General features: G+C 38.7%; 1 protein-coding gene across 10 annotated transcripts in view; it reads right to left on the bottom strand.

The window, feature by feature from the left end:
- The window catches only part of LOC125250592 (receptor-type tyrosine-protein phosphatase mu-like), a 230,570-nt gene that overhangs the window by 211,967 nt on the left and 1,234 nt on the right, over positions 1-17,369 (bottom strand). The window lies entirely within an intron of this gene.

Below are 17,369 nucleotides of genomic sequence, written 5' to 3'. Positions count from 1 at the left end.
AAACAGCATCTCCGCACCATGCAGTATTTATGCAGCCGGACGTTTATTTATGATAATAATAGGCCAAAAGCAGGAGGGTGAGGCGGAACGAGCCGAGCTTGTTGTGAAGGTGATGCTGCGATGAACAGGACAGATAAAAGAATAAATGATGAAGAACAGAGAGAGAGAAAGACAGAAAGAGACTGAAGATTATACAATCACACTCCTACACTAGCCTACCTTAAAGATCAAGTTCATAAACGCCTCAGTGCTACACAAACCTGATGAACGTTGGTGTGAAAGCCACTGTGCTTCAATTCTGCAGTTTCATACTAAATTAAATATCGACGTTACAAATTACATTATCTGCACCACAATTTGAGACAAAGGTTGTAATGGATGGATGGAAAAAACTAAAATATTATATAAATCAAATCAACATAAATAAATATATAAATAATAATAATAGATGGATGGATTCATTAAAATAAAAAACTAAAATATTATATAAATCAACATAAATATATAAATAATATAATAATAATAATAATAATAATAATAATGGATTAGTTAAATCATTAATAAATTAATTAAAATAAAAACTAAAATTTTATATCAACATATAAATATAAATAAATACATAATAATAATACATAATAATAACAATAGAAGGATGGATTAGTTAATTAAAATAAAAAAACTAAAATATTATATAAATTAACATAAATAATAATAATAATAATAATAATAATAAACAATAATGGATGGATTAGTTAATTTAATTAATTAAAATAAAAACTAAAATAATATATAAAACATAAATAAATATATAAATAAATTAATAATAATAATAATAATAATAATAATAATAATAACAATATAAGGATGGATTAGTTAATTAAAATAAACTAAAATATTACATAAATCAACATAAATAATATAAATAATAATAATAATAATAATAATAAATGGATAGTTAATTAATTAGTTAATTTAAATAAAAAAATGAAAATATTTGATAAATCAACATATAAATAAAAATATAAATAATAATAATAATAATAATAATAACGGATGGATGGATGGATGAGTTAGTTAATTATATATAAAAAACAAATATTATATAAATAATAATAATAATAATAATAAACAATAATGGATGGATTAGTTAATTTAATTAATTAATTAATTAAAATAAAAACTAAAATAATATATAAAACATAAATAAATATATAAATAAATAAGGATGGATTAGTTAATTAAAATAAAAAACTAAAATATTACATAAATCAACAAATAATAATAATAATAATAAAAATGGATAGTTAATTAATTAGTTAATTTAAATAAAAAATGAAAATACTAGATAAATCAACATATAAATAAAGATATAAATAATAATAATAATAATAATAATAATAACGGATGGATGGATGGATGAGTTAGTTAATCCATCCAATTAACTAATTAATTAAAATAAAATACATTTAATTAAATGAATAATTAAAATAAAAATCAGTAAATAAATATTAGAATAAATAACTAAATAAAAATGAGTAGAAATAAATACATTCAAATAAACAAACAAACAAATAAATGTTTATTTTTATTTTACAGGGTTTTTTTGACAAAATCAAATGCCATAAAAAAAAAAATCTAAATCCTTAAACTTTGTTTACTTCCAGGTTTAAATAAGATTTTAAATTCTATATTTGTGGTCAAGGTTCAGATCGAGCGATGTTCCTGAGAGCCTCAGTTGGACACAGACCTGCTGAACATCAGTGTGATTGTGAGCAAACGCTCCTCCGTGTATCAGAGATCTGTCGGACATAATTACTCTCAGCTCTCACGCAGCGCGGCGCTTATTAATGTCCCGTCCGTGTTTATCTCGACACGCATCACACCCAAAACACGAGCTTTCAGCATGTTTCCGAGCGTGCGCTGATCTCAACGCTGCGCCCTGTAATTTCTCCCGCTGATTACAGGCTAGTGAACGATTCAAAGCAGCGTCAGTTCCCTCGTGTCTTATTGTTTCTGTCTGTGCAGCTGCTGAGAATCATGTGTGCGTTTACTAACAAGAGGAGGGCAGATTCATCAGAACATCACAGTAAATACAGCCTTCATATCACTGCGAAAACTGATTTTCTTCTTACAGTAAAACATTCTTACATGTTTCTTTGAGATGCAACATTTTCTGACTCCACTGGCAGATATTTGTTCTTGTTTTAAGCACAAACTCACTTCATTTTGAGACACTTTTCAGTAAACGAGAATTAATATCTTCAGTCATTTTGCTGAACTCCCAAAAACACGTTCCAGGAATGAATACGTCACAATATTCCTCATTTAAATAATTTATGCATGGAATAAAGGGGCGGGGCCTGGTTGAGTTAGTTAGTAGTGTGTTGAAACTGACGGTTATGGTAAGGGGCGGGACATTTCCCAAACACCAATCACAACACACCGCTCCAGCCGACCAATCAGAGCACATTGTGCTTTTCAGAAGGAGGGGCTTCATAGAGACAGGAACTAAACAGAGCGTTACTGACAGACTGGGAAGAGAGGAGCTGCAACAATGGAGAATATGAGGAAAATAATCAACCTGTTCTAGTGGAGCACAAAAACAACATCAAAGAATAATCCGGCTCTTTAAAGTGCTCAGGTTGAGCTCAAGGTTAGTCTGACCTTAAAACACTCTCAGTGTCAGTGAGCTGACAGCTCTTCTTCTGTCAAGGAAAGGAACTTCCGCTCCAGCTGCCGATGCGAGGCGTGACGCGGGCCGTCCGTGAGCTGAAGAGGGTGTTTGACGGGCTGAAGTATGAGAGGAGATGACATAAGACAGAACGAGCCGAGCACAGAGCGGCTGGACGGGTGCGCTGATTGAGATGCTGGACGGCAGTCGCTCTCGCTCGCCACGCTTAATGGATTCCAGGCAGGTTTGCCTGATAAAGAGGTCATTCACTGTCGGCTCACAGCGTTTGTCCACAGAGCAGCAGCGTGACTCCACATACTCTCACACACACACACACACACACACACACACACACACACACTCTCATGAGAAGACATTCTCATTCACAAAGTATCAGCAAACTCTTCTGTTCCTCAGCACCGTCACAAAACACACGGTCAGAACAGGGCAATATAATCACTCTCACACACACACACACACACACACACACACACACACACACACACACACACACACACACACACACACACAGGATCCAATCCATCAACTGTATATCAGCGGACTTTCTCATTTGGAGCTGCTGTTTAGTTCATTTGACTGAATTAATTTAATTAATTAACACATATGTGTAAGTGTGTGTGTGTGTGTGTGTGTGTGTGTGTGTGTGTGTGTGTGTGTGTGTGTGTGTGTGTGTGTGTGTGTGTATACACATGCCGGATTAAATTAATTTAAATAAATAAATAAAGAATAATAAAGTTCTGCAAATAAAAACAAATACATAAAATATGAACTAGAACTGAAATAAATTTATTAAAATAGAAATAAGTAAAATAAATAAATATTTAATAAAATTACACACTGACAAATATGTGTGTGTATATATATATATATATTAAATTAAATTAAGTAAATAAATAAAAATACATAAATTAGCACCTGTCAAAAGTTTTGAAACATTTTTTATATTTCTGAAAGAGTCTCTTCTGTTTACCAAGGCTGCATTTATTTGATCAAAAATACAGTAAAAAATAGTGAAATATTATTATAATTTAACATAGATGTTTTCAATGTGATTATATTGTAAAATATAATTTATATCCTGTGATCAAAGCTGAATTTTCAGCATCATTACTCCAGTCTTCAGTGTCACATGATCCTTCAGAAATCATTCTAATATGATGATCTGATGCTCAAGAAACATTTATGATTATTATCAATGTTGAAAACAGCTAATATTTTTGCGGAAACTGTAATATATTTTATTTTTCAGGATTTTTTGATGAATAAGAACAGCATTTATTTGAAATACAATCTTTAATAACATTATAAATGTTTTTATTGTCACTTTTGATCAATTTAATGGATAAAAGTAATAATTTCTCTCTTTTTTAATCTCACCACAAATGTTTGAATGGTTTCATTGTTTTCACAGAAATATGAAGCAGCACAACTGTTTTCAACATTGATAATCAGTAATGTTTATCTGTTTTAAAAATATTTTTACTGTATTTTTGATCAAATAAATGCAGCCTTGATGAGCAAAAAAATAATGTTTCCAAACTTTTGACAGGTATTAATGAATTAATACAATTTTAAATAAATATTGAAGTATTTTATTTTTATTTTACAGTTATGTAGATCAACTTTTTGACAAAAACAAATATATCATGAAAAAAATCTAAATCCTTACCCTGGTTTAAATAAGGTTGTAAATTCCCAGATTTTGGGAGTAATCCAGTAATCAAGACACACACACGCACACAGACGATGTGAAACCCTCAAATGTGGTCAAACCCACAGAAAGAGAAAGAGCACGAGCTGAAGATGATGGAGGCTGTAAATTCTCCCTCTGGACTCGTAAAAAACAGATAAGAGCTGAAAACAGTCCGTCAATCAAACAACATGAAGTCTACAAACATCTCAACACTTCAGGGTTAACTCACTGCTTTAATACGCCACAAACAAACAGCTACACACATATCATTCAGGTAAAGCTGATATAAAACTAACTGAAAACATCTCTGCATGATCTGAAAGAGAAACTGTCTGTGTGGAGATGCACTGAGAAACCAACGCACACTTGATTCTGGAACATGTAAAAAAGCATTTTTATTCACATAAATCCCAAACGCCTCAACTGAAGCTCCTATAGTGAAACATCTGGAATGAAGAACCCAAAAAGACTGAAGATACGAAGAACTATTTTGTGTCTTATAATGTGCATAATAATTTTAGTGAACACTAACACACATTTTTGTGATGTTTACTCTCATTTACAGTAATTACTCTAATTATGTGCATTTACTGTCTGTGCTTTGTGTTCACATTCTATACTTCTTCTAATTCCCTGCATGTCTGTATATTATTTATGATCTGCTCCGTGCATCTACATCTACTTCTATTGAGTAAAAACACACAAGCTCTAAACCGCTGACCCGATTCCAAGCGAACAGTAATGATCGAATCCCCTGTAGTACACACACACACACACACACACGTAATGACAGCACAAATGTTAATGTTAATGTGACCTACTCGACGGCTCTAATGCATTAATAACCAGGAGAGAACTGTTAATGTGGCAAACACAGACGCACGGCGACAGTAATGGTGAATTTAGCCTCTGGATATATTCTCATATGGAGTGTGTGTCCACACCTGTAACACACACACGACGAGACGAGGACGACACACTCAGACACAAACTCCACTGCTGCTCTGCTGCATTAGAAAATCTATTCATGGACCCTTTTCACAGACTGATGACGGTTTCCACAGTTATTAACATCGTAAAAAGATTTCTATTTATTTTTTACATTTAATCTACATTTATAACACTATATTTATGACATCTTTCTCTGACCAATGCAATCAAAAAAGAAAAGTTATGACATCAAGACGAAAGAAGGCGGTTCTAATTGGACGTCATTTTACCCGAAATATTTTTTATAACAACATGAGCTGGAATGAAGAAAGTGATCAGCGTGAAAAGCTGTTTCTATTGCGAATTTCACTTGTGCGCAGAATTGGAATATGGCACAAAACATTTGTGAATAAAGCAGCGTTTCCATCCCATGTGTTCAAGAAAACAATCATCACTTCCTGGGAAACTGGCACAAAATATCAGTAAAAAATATGTAAGTTGCTGCAATCGGGCTCTTTTCTCCTCCATCATGAATGAGTTTGTCTCAGAGCGTCAGACGAAACACAACAAACGCTGTCATGTGATCTGGTGTTTGGGAACACAATGGAGAGAGACGCTTCTGGACGAATTAAACCAAATCATTCTGATGACAGACTTTGACTCAAACCAACATTTGAGATGCTGCGATGTGATTGGTCCACTGGTTAGTGCAGTCATCCAATCACAGCCTCTGCTGAGGCAAAGTCATGTGAGGGATTTATTCGGTAAATGTCACAGTCAGCTAGTTATTTTGGTGTCACAGCCTTAAAGTCTTTTCACATTTAATTCCCATTAATGAAATTTCAAAGAAAGAAATTTAGATGTGAGCAGCAATTGTTGGAGTTCAAGCGCTTTATAGCCTTTAAGAGTAAAAAGGTATAATGTTTTATTGAGCAAGCCTGTAACCATCTCGATCATAGATGGAAAAGACCATTTACAGACAATACAGGCAAATTATCATAGGAAATATATGGTTTATAAAGCTTTTTAACTGTCCAAAAATCTAGGACTAGTTCACTAAAGTTTTTGAAACAATCTCCAATATTTAATGAATGATTCAGATGCAGTCCTAGAGGCAAAGTTGTTCAGTTCTACCATGTTGTATGAATGTCATGGCCGTGTGCAAAAATTTGCACGATACACAAACCTTTACACACGTGAAAATGCGAAGGCGCCCCCTGGTGGCCGATTTCTTTCAAATTTCTCACAGGCCACTAGGGCCGTGAGTCAAACAGGTCCAGCGAGTTTCGTTCCGATCGCCCTCCGTTAATCTTGTCTGATTGCTGCTCAAACTTGATTGGACGATGGCAGACATGTGTTTTGAGATACGCCAATGTCCTCAGAGACAATCATGGCACCTCGGACAAACACTCTGCATGCCAATTTTCAAGTTAATCGGACTAACAGTGAAGTAGTTATAGCCATTTTAAAGTTTTTTTTCTGTTATAGCTTCACCAAGTGGCCAGTTGCCACATCCTTTTTCACACGACGACAGAATGAGCTCTTACACAGGTGTGCCAATTTTGGTGAAAATATCTCATTCCGTTCACGAGTTATAGCCATTTTAGTAAAAGTAGCTCCGCCCACTTCTAACGTTTTGACGGCCCTTAGAGACCGTGAATCAAATTTGTAACTTTTTTTGATAATTATTGACTCCAGAGTATCTTGCTGCACTAGTTTGATTCCAATTGGGCCAAAAACCTAGGACTAGTTTGCAAAAGTTGTTTTTTTAAATAATCTCCAATAATTAACAAATGTTTCGATGGACAGCGGCGGTCCTCGAGACAAAGTTGCTCAGAATGAGGAGTTGTACCATGTGGTATGAATGTCGTGGGTGTGTGCGAATAATTGTGCGATACACAAACCTTTACACATGTGAAAAACACAAAGGCACACCTGGTGGCCGATTTCTTTCAAATTTCTCACAGGCCTCTAGAGCCGCGAGTCAAACAGGCCCAGCGAGTTTCATTCCGATCGGCCTCCGTTAAGCTTGTCTGATAGCTGCTCAAAATTCATTAGCCAATGGCGGACACGTTTTTCTCGATATGTCAGTGTCCTCAGAGACAATCATGGCACCTCGGACAAAGACTCTGCATGCCAATTTTCAAGTCAATTGGACTAACAGTGAAGTAGTTATAACCATTTTCAAGTTTTTTTTCTGTTATAGCTCCACCAAGTGGCCAGTTGCCACGTCCTTTTTCACGCGACCACAGAATGAGCTCTTACACAGGTGTACCAATTTTGGTGAAAATATCTCATTCCGTTCATGAGTTATAGCTATTTTAGTAAAAGTGGCTCCGCCTACTTCAAATGTTTTGGCGACCTTTAGAGACCGTGAATCGAAATTTCAACATTTTTTTTTGATAATTTTTGACAATCAGATTCTGGAGAATCTTGCTGCACTAGTTTGGTTCCAATCGGGTCAAAAACATCCAAAAAATCCAATACTCAAAAAATTCACCGAAATGGCAAACGAATCCAAGGCATGATTTGGGCCAAGATTCCACTGATATAAGACACTTTGGCCTACGCCATTTTGTACTTTTGACCGCTGTAGCGCCCCCGTCAGGCTGATCGAGGTGAGCCTCGGTGATGTTGTAGACGGCTCTCAAAGTTTCGGTTTGATCTGCCCGATCACTTTTATGGGAGAATGCTGATCCTTGGAAATGTTAACAATTACAATAGAGTTTCAGCGCTTGAACCCTTAATAAGCTGCTCAGCTAAAAGGATTTATTTACCCACTTATTTATTGATATATTACATAGAATAATTTAACAATGTTTTCTTTAAAGAATATAAAAAAAGAAGCCAATAATATAAGCCCTTACAGTTTAATATTTTATAGAAAATCTAACATTTTACCAGGAAAGTCCATAAAAATGTCATTTGAATTGAATTAGAATTTATTGTTTATATATTTATTGTGTTATACATCAAAGCTTGTGTCATTCCCTCAAACAGATCGTGATGTGTCATGTTTGTTGGCAGGTTCATCATCATCATCATCATCATCAGTGGATCAGAGGTGAGACGCGACAGATAACGGCGCGCGAGAACGATGGAGGACCGGACTGCGAGGATCCGAGGGCCTGTTCGCCCACCGGAGGTCGAGCTGCAAACGCTATCGCTGCCAAACTTCACTTCCCACGACTTCTGCCTTCTCATCTGTGTTATTTACAGGATTTTATCAGGCCTCGTTTCACTTAAAAAGTCCATTATTTCAATTATCTGGCAACCTTCGCTGCCGCTCATTAACACGCTGGCATGAGAAACTCCGAGCGGCCCGCGCGCGCAGAAATAAACACTGAGCTCCGCGAAGCGCGTCGCTTTCGCACCTTCCTTCAGATCGTGCCGGGAGGACGCCAACTCCGCTGCTAATCACACGCGACGCCGCAGAATCTCCAGGTCACAGAGTCGCGCGCAGAGACGCGGTAAATAACAGACTGCGTTTTCCCTTGATTGCGACCCGTTCTCCCCTCCATATCCATCCATCCATCCATCCAAAACCTCCCCCTCACCTCGCGCTCATCATTAGAGAGAACGCAGACCCTTGGAGCATTAATTAGCGATATTTTCTGGAGTGTCTGGACCTTCTTGCTCGCCGCCGCCTCTGAATGTTAACTTGTGTAAACACAATCCGCGGCATAACAAGTTGTTGTTAATCTCAGCGGCCAAGCTTTTAATATGGTGATGCGGAGTTACTCAAGCGCGGCTTCTCTCCCGTCATCGCATTTTCTGCCGTTCTTGAAATCCCTGGTGCTTGTTCTTACATCTGTTTTCCCTCTCTCGGTTTGTATCCCTAAAATACTCCTCTTCTGTATCATTTGTCTCTGTACACACACCCATGGATCCGCTCCAAACCCAGCGTGCGCAGGCAGCATTTTAAGGCCTAGACCTGCTTCTGATCCAGCTCTAACGCAGCTTCAGAGAGGCCAGTCCCACAATGCACTGCGAAAAATCAGTTTCGCAATCAATATTTGTGTCATGTTTTCCGGTAAAAAGCAGGAAACATGAGCTGCATGCATAATAATCGTGTTTTAGATGGAGATTAGCATGTATTTCATGATAATTACACTCATGCATAAACATGAACTTTACATTAAACAAGACAAAAACTATTTGCCAATCAGGTAAAAGACAAATAAACATCACAGTAGGCAATATTCAAGTGTTATCTCACAGTTCTGCATGTTTTAAGGATGTTTAGATGCTTCTTTTGCATAACAAGACAAACAAAACAAAAAAAATCTATGTATTAAATATGGAAGATGAAGCATTAAAAAAAAAAATCGACTATTGCATTAGAATTGTCATCAAACATTGCTGTCTCAAATCACAAACTTGTGAGGCTCCGGATGCTGTCTATGTAGACAGTGAGACAGTTCACTAGGGTTTGGAACAGAGCCAATGTCTGCCTCTCTCTCTCTCACACAAAACACACACACACACTCTCATTAGTCAATCTCTCTGTCTGTGATTCATTAGCTTTTATCCTCTTCATTTAAACAAGTCTGTATGTAATTAGTGTGTCTGTTTGTCCAGCGCTGTCACACACAGTCACATCTCAAGGCCAATTAGTGTGTATGTCACATCACAGCAAACACACACACAAACACACACACCACAACCATACAGCACAATAAAGTGTGTGTCTGAGTGTGTGTGAGAGAAAGTGTATGTTTGCGTGAGAGTGTGTGTAAGCGAGTGTGTGTATATGCAAGTGTGCGCGAGTGAGTGTGTGTGTGAGTGAGTGTGTGTGCGAGCGTGCGTGCGAGCGTGCGCAAGTGTGAGTGAGTGCACGTGTTTGTTCATGAGTGTGTGTGTGTGTGTGTGTGTGTGTGTGAGAGAGTGTGTGTGAAATACTGTGTGTGTGTGCGCGTGTGTGTGCACGAGTGTGTGAGTGAGTGAGTGAGTGAGATAGTGTGTGTGATTGAGTGAAATAGTGTGTGTGAGTGAGTGTGTGTGTGTGTGAGTGAGTGTGTGAGATTGTGTGTGTGAGTGAGTGTGTGTGTGAGTGAGTGTGTGTGTGTGAGTGAGTGTGTGAGAGTGTGTGTGTGTGAGTGAGTGTGTGTGTGAGTGAGTGCATGTGTTTGTGCATGAGTGTGTGTGAGTGAGTATGTAAGTGTGCGAGTGTGTGTGAGTGAGCATGTGTATTTTCGTGAGTTCGAGCGAGTGTGTGCGAGTATGTGTGTGCGTTTGTATGTGCTAGTGTGTGTGTGTTTGCGTGAGTGTGAGTGAGCGTGTCTGTTTTCGTGAGTGTGCAAGTGTGTGCGTGTGTGCAAGCGAGTGTGAGTGAGTGCACGAGTGTGTGTTTGCATGAGTGTGTACGAGTATGTGTGTGAGCATGTGTGCGTGTGTATGTGCTAGTGTGTGTGTGTTTGCACGAGTGTGAGTGAGCGTGTCTGTTTTCGTGAGTGTGCAAGTGTGTGCGTGTGTGCAAGCGAGTGTGAGTGAGTGCACGAGTGTGTGTTTGCATGAGTGTGTACGAGTATGTGTGTGAGCGTGTGTGTGAGCACGTGTGCGTGTATGTGCTAGTGTGTGTGTGTTTGCACGGGTGTGAGTGAGTGTGCAAGTGTGTGCGTGTGTGCAAGCGAGTGTGAGTGAGTGCACGAGTGTGTGTTTGCATGAGTGTGTGTGAGTATGTGTGTGAGCGTGTGTGTGTGAGCACGTGTGCGTGTATGTGCTAGTGTGTGTGTGTTTGCACGAGTGTGAGTGAGTGTGCAAGTGTGTGCGTGTGTGCAAGCGAGTGTGAGTGAGTGCACGAGTGTGTGTTTGCATGAGTGTGTGCGATTATGTGTGTGAGCGTGTGTGTGAGCACGTGTGCGTGTGTATGTGCTAGTGTGTGTGTGTGTTTGCACGAGTGTGAGTGAGTGTGCAAGTGTGTGCGTGTGTGAAAGCGAGTGTGAGTGAGTGCACGAGTGTGTGTTTGCATGAGTGTGTGTGCGTATGTGTGTGAGCGTGTGTGTGTGAGCACGTGTGCGTGTGTATGTGCTAGTGTGTGTGTGTTTGCACGAGTGTGAGTGAGTGTGCAAGTGTGTGCGTGTGTGAAAGCGAGTGTGAGTGAGTGCACGAGTTTGTGTTTGCATGAGTGTGTGCGATTATGTGTGTGTGTGTGTGAGCACGTGTGCGTGTGTATGTGCTAGTGTGTGTGTGTTTGCACGAGTGTGAGTGAGTGTGCAAGTGTGAGTGAGTGCACGAGTGTGTGTGTTTGCATGAGTGTGTGTGCGTATGTGTGTGAGCGTGTGTGTGTGTGTGTGTGTGTGAGCGTGTGTGTGTGTGAGAGATATTAAACATCTGAATTGGTTGAACAGAAATAAAACAGATGAAGATAAACCTGGAATCTGGATTGTAATGAATGCACTGAGCTGTAATCTGAATTCTGCTCACTTTCATTCAAACTTGAATTGTAATTCTGCTTCCTGTTTGTTACGATTCAAATTCAGGAATGCAAAAGGGATTTTTATTTGAGTTCTGGATCAAAACTGATACAAGACGACAGTAAATACTGAATGAAAGCTATACAGGCGACATTAGTGGAGCATCTCAAGTTAAAGTTAAACTGTTGAGATGTTTATAGCAGTAAATCTCACATCTGGTTTAAGGACACAGATACAGAACACACGATAAAGGACGCACACTGTAGAAGTCCAATACTGTTTGCCAGTTGGTTTGGTTAACAGTTGGTTAGATGAATATATGGAGGCCGCATGCTTCGCCCACATATTGTTCTGTCTCTAAAATAACAGAATGGCGTAACATGAGAGAGTTTCCATATGAACTGCCTCTCTGTGCTTCTGGCCGTCATTAATCACTGACGGATGTATTTTATTAGTGTTTCGCTGCAGGTGCCGTGGCTCCAGTCGTCTCCAGAGCTCACGGATATTTAATTTCATTCTCCAATGGTGCAGAGAAAGATTCTCCTCTTCATCACCTCTTAACTGGCTCTATAACCGCTGGGGCCACTGAAACAGAAGCCCACCGAGGGGCCAGAAATAAAGCGCTGTTTATCTTCAGCAGCCACTGTATTTCTGCGGTTCAGATAAGAGCCGTCAGTCAGCGCCGGTAAAATAACTCATATGAGGTCGAGTCTATGTGTGAAGCTTAAAAACACAATGCATGTCGTATCTGAACCAGATATATACGCTAATATCACCATGGTGAACATGCACAGTATTATTATTGCGGGAATCATTTTTAGAATACTTTTCCATCAACGGGTTCATTTAGAACACTGTGGAACAGCAGAAATGCGGATGTTACCACGGTAACCCCTGTAAACACTGCAGCTGCGCTACTTTGTTTCTGAACTGTATTTAAATGTTTCAAACAGACGTTCAGATGTTTGTGTTCACTCTGATGTTCATCACAGGATCAAACACTTACAACACTTCATACTTTAACACTTAAGATACTTATTTTCAAACTTACAATCTGATCTAGATATTGACTGAAAATGCTCTGATTCTTTATATTTCTTTTGCACTTTAATCTGTTTGAAACATTTGTTTACTTCATAGATTTTTTGTGAATTGTTTTATTGTATTTAAATGTTCTTTTTGTTATGAGAAAGAAGTTATTGAACCTGTTAGGAGGACAACACTTGTGTTTAGTAGCTTAATTAAGTTTGCTTGAGAAAGAACATCATAGCAACCACCCATAATACCCTAGCAACACCCAAGCAACCACCCTGAGTACCTTAGCAACCACATAGCAACACCCTAGCAAACACCCAAAGTGCCCTAGCAACCGCATAGGAACACCCTAGCAACCACATTGCAACCACCCTAGCAACCACTCAAGTACGCTAACAACCACTTCAAGTACCCTAGCAACTGCATAGCAAACACCCGAGTACCCTAGCAACCAAATAAAACCCTAGCAACCACCCACAGTACCCTACTAACTGCATAGCAACACCTTAGCAATCACCCCAAGTACCCTAGCAACCACATAGCAACACCTTAGCAACCACCTTGAGTACCCTAGCAACCATAGCAACACCCTAACAACCACTTTAAGTACCCTAGCAACCGCATAGCAACCACCCGAGTACCCTAACAACCAAATAAAACCCTAGCAACCACCCAGAGTACCCTACTAACCGCATAGTAACATCTTAGCAACCACCCCAAGTACCCTAGCAACCGCATAGCAACACCTTAGCAACCACACATCTATCTAGCTTCAAACTATTTCAAACTGAAAACCTTTAAACTAAAAGTTTTTTTAAAACTTTTTGGTCAGGCTTTCTCAAGCCATCTTAAAGTTTGTCTTGACAAACTTTTTTTGTCTAGTTCATTACTGTGATTATATCACGATTATACCATGATAAAAAACTTAAGCAATTACCATGATAAGAAAATGTGATACCGTCACACGCCTAACGTGAGATATGAATGTTTATCACGCAGACTAAAATAAAGTATACCGCTTTCTCTATCCTGAATTACAGACAGAATGATTACAAAGGTATAAAAGGTGAAGGACATTTTCTGTCATTTCTCTGATATTTATGAAGATTTTCCAGGATGAAGTTTGGTTTGAAGTTATAGTTTGGTTGTTTGCTCACTACAGGAGTTAAAAATGCTCATTCTGTCATCATTTACTCCCCCTCATGTCATTTCAACCCTTGATGTGGAAGTTTTGGTTACCATTGACTTCCACTGTACGAACACGGAGACGTTTCTCAAAACACGTTCCACAGAAAGTCATGCAGGTTTGAAGAACACGAAGACAGAATGATCACTCCTCCTATTCTTCTAAACAGTCATCTCAGTGTGATGTCATGCCTGCTCTTTAACAAACCAGCACACGAACATGAACTCAGCTGCAGTATTCGTCCGAGTCAGACGCGTGTTGTTTATCGGTGAGTAAGACCTGCTGTTGTTTTTGTCAGGCTAAAAGTCAGACGTGACAGAGACACAGTCATCAGAGAGGAGAGGAGAATCAGCTCACGCACACCGGCACAGGTGGACAGACTCTCAAACACCTACGACACCTGTACCACACACGCCCACAACACGCCCACAGGTGCAGCTGCAGTCACATGACCACACGCCAGCCAGAGTGCAGAGTGCACGCAGCTCTGAAGTAGCGACGGATCTCTTCTTCTGTATTCTGACACATCAGAGCGTGATGGATTAAATGTAGGGCGGGGACTTGGTTCTGTGCATCAGTTGTTGATTGGATGTTGAGATGTGGGCGTGGCATTCAAAAACAGATGCAGATCTGAATGTGAACTTCCAGAAAGAAAGGGGCGGGGTTTAATCGCACTAAATGATTGGAGGATTCCAACATACATACATACATATTAGGGGTGTCGATTTAACGTGTTAATTAGATTAATGCCCAGCCCTACACATTTTTCGACCTTGTACTGTTCACTTCGTATTGGATGATCCACTTCAACTCCACCCCCTCATCTCAACATACAATCAATCAAATCCCCACCCTACATTTTTATGTTTTTTGAAAATACGTTGCCAAATTTGCGGTTTTCCCACGGAATCGTGCCACTTTAACACTGTTGCCGCGGGTAGTTTTTCATGTCCGCGGGTTAAAGCGACCCCAATAACAAGATATTTAGCCCGTGGAATGCAAATGTTACCGCATTAAAAAGCAGATTTTACACCCTGGAACTTTTTTTTACCAGGGGACCCCCTGAAACGCAATGGGGCTAATTTTGTTGTGAAAACCTAGCAACCAAGATCCGACTTTACTTCTATTTCTTCACAACTTTATTAACATTTATAAGGTGTTTTTTAGCATACATGTGGTTTCAGTTGTTCTCCAATTGTTTCAGAAAATTAGAGTCGATTTTAGAAGAAAGTTGTTGAATGAAGATTTGTGCATGAAGGCATTCATATGCAGATATCACACACAAACACTCATGAGACCCACTGTTTTAAAGACCGTTAATGACTCGCTCATAATGTCTCTGCATGTTGAATTTTAGCATTGAAAGAAAAATTAGACATGGGCTACGTCAGGATTTTAGCAGAACTTCTGACAGTTTGAAGCTCTTTTTCTCTTCAAGCACATTTGATGGGTTCCCGGTCGAGTCGAGCGGCAGTAATCAGCCGGCGGACAGACTTTGAGTGACGCCTCAAACTTACGAGCGAGTCTTGTGGTGAATTAAAGCAGCAGTAGGTGTCAGTCAGACGAGCTGCGGCTCCCGGCCCCTGCGGCACACAACGCCATCAATCATCGGACTATTGGAAGACCTGAACGTGTGTTATATTTATACGCCGCGTCCAGGAATTACCCAGCGCTAATCGATGATAGCTGGAGCTGTGTGTGGAGACGAGAGACGCTTATAAATCACACGGATGCTAAAGAGCTCGACTCTCCTCTGACACACACACACACACACACACACATACACACACACAGGCTCAGGGAAATCACTAATACAACATTATACTACCACAGTTTTTTAGATAATCACAGTACACTAAAAAATCCTGGGCTAAAAACAACACAAGTTGGGTTGAAAATGGACAAACCCAGCGATTGGGTTGCTTTTTAATAAATTGCTTATTAATAAATGTTCATCTTTTGATTATTATTGTTGCTTCCAGTAATTATGTGTCCGATTTTTACTTTCCAACATATTTTGGGTTCATTTTCAGCCTGCCATATAGTCATTTTTAAACAATAGTGAGTTAATTAAAACTACCCAGCAGGTTTGGCAAACATTTAACCCAACCACTGGGTCAAAACAACCCAATCACTGGGTTTGTCCATTTTCAACCCAACTTGGGTTGTTTTTAACCCAGCATTAAGGGTGTAGTACCATGGTATTATTTGAAGTACGATATTCCCAGCTAACAAAACTATTCATGTTTTTTCTCTGAATGTCCACTTTATCAAATGAAATGTTTTCTCTTGGTTATACGAACGTTAAAGAAACATTCCATTTTGCAATCATTATGGGAACATTTCTTTTACAGTTACATTTAAAAAATATTAAACAAACGTCCAACTAAAAGGTTCCATGAACGATGTATAAATAACGTTTTGAGAACATTATTAAAGACCAGATAACTTTGAACAAACGTTCTATTAACGTTACTGGAAGAACGTTTGTTCATCATTTTGAGAAAACCTTCTGAGAACGTTCCCTGTTATCTAGGTTAATAATAATATAGTATATGAATAGGTAATCATCAGAATCATGCTATATATATGTTTTGGGACATGAACATTAATTAGTACCATAGTATATATCAATGTACCGTAGTATTATCATCTGACATCAACAGTGCAGCATGGTGCTTCCATAATCAGGGCTGGTTTGGGGAGCGGGTTGATAACAGCATACTAATGAATATTGATTATTATTAATATTAATAAATTTTATATGTTATAATAAAGCATAAGCCACTCAGGGATGTGCGTGACAGTCAAAGTGGGTGTTTCGGGCACAAAGCAGAGTAAGAAAATCACTGTGACACACTTTAAATCACTGATGCTTAATTCTCCAGAACTCTGTGGTCACTCATGTTTACCACTTCAAATATTTGCGATAAGAACTCCAGTGATGGAAGATCAATTGATCAGTCGCTGCTGATTTACTCCATCAGGATCAGCAGCACAGCTGTGATGGAAATCAATCTTGATGTACATATGCATATGTACAGTCGCTATAAGTGAGCCATGCTGCCTCCTACAGGCCAACAGAGGAACTGACACGAATACAACATACAGTACATACAGTCAAAAACACATTGAGTTTCAAATGATATAAACTTGACACATGTTTGCATGTATGCAATCACTGAGCGACATGTTAAAGACACTATAAATAAGCTCAAACCGAATCTGTGAAAAACTGACAATATTATTACTAAATCTCATGCAAAAGTAATGAAATTAAACTATGAAGAACAAATAGTCATTAGTGACTGAAAAAACCTCAAACTGACACACCAATCCGTGAATATTATCCATGCATCCACATATTGATTTAAACGTCACTAATGCGCCCTATTACACAGAAAATCTATTGTTCAG

This window comes from Megalobrama amblycephala, linkage group LG17, assembly GCF_018812025.1.
Source record: "Megalobrama amblycephala isolate DHTTF-2021 linkage group LG17, ASM1881202v1, whole genome shotgun sequence".
NCBI lineage: Eukaryota > Metazoa > Chordata > Actinopteri > Cypriniformes > Xenocyprididae > Megalobrama > Megalobrama amblycephala.
The sequence above is the reverse complement of the archived record's forward strand: the minus strand, read 5'-3'. Positions and strand labels throughout refer to the sequence as shown.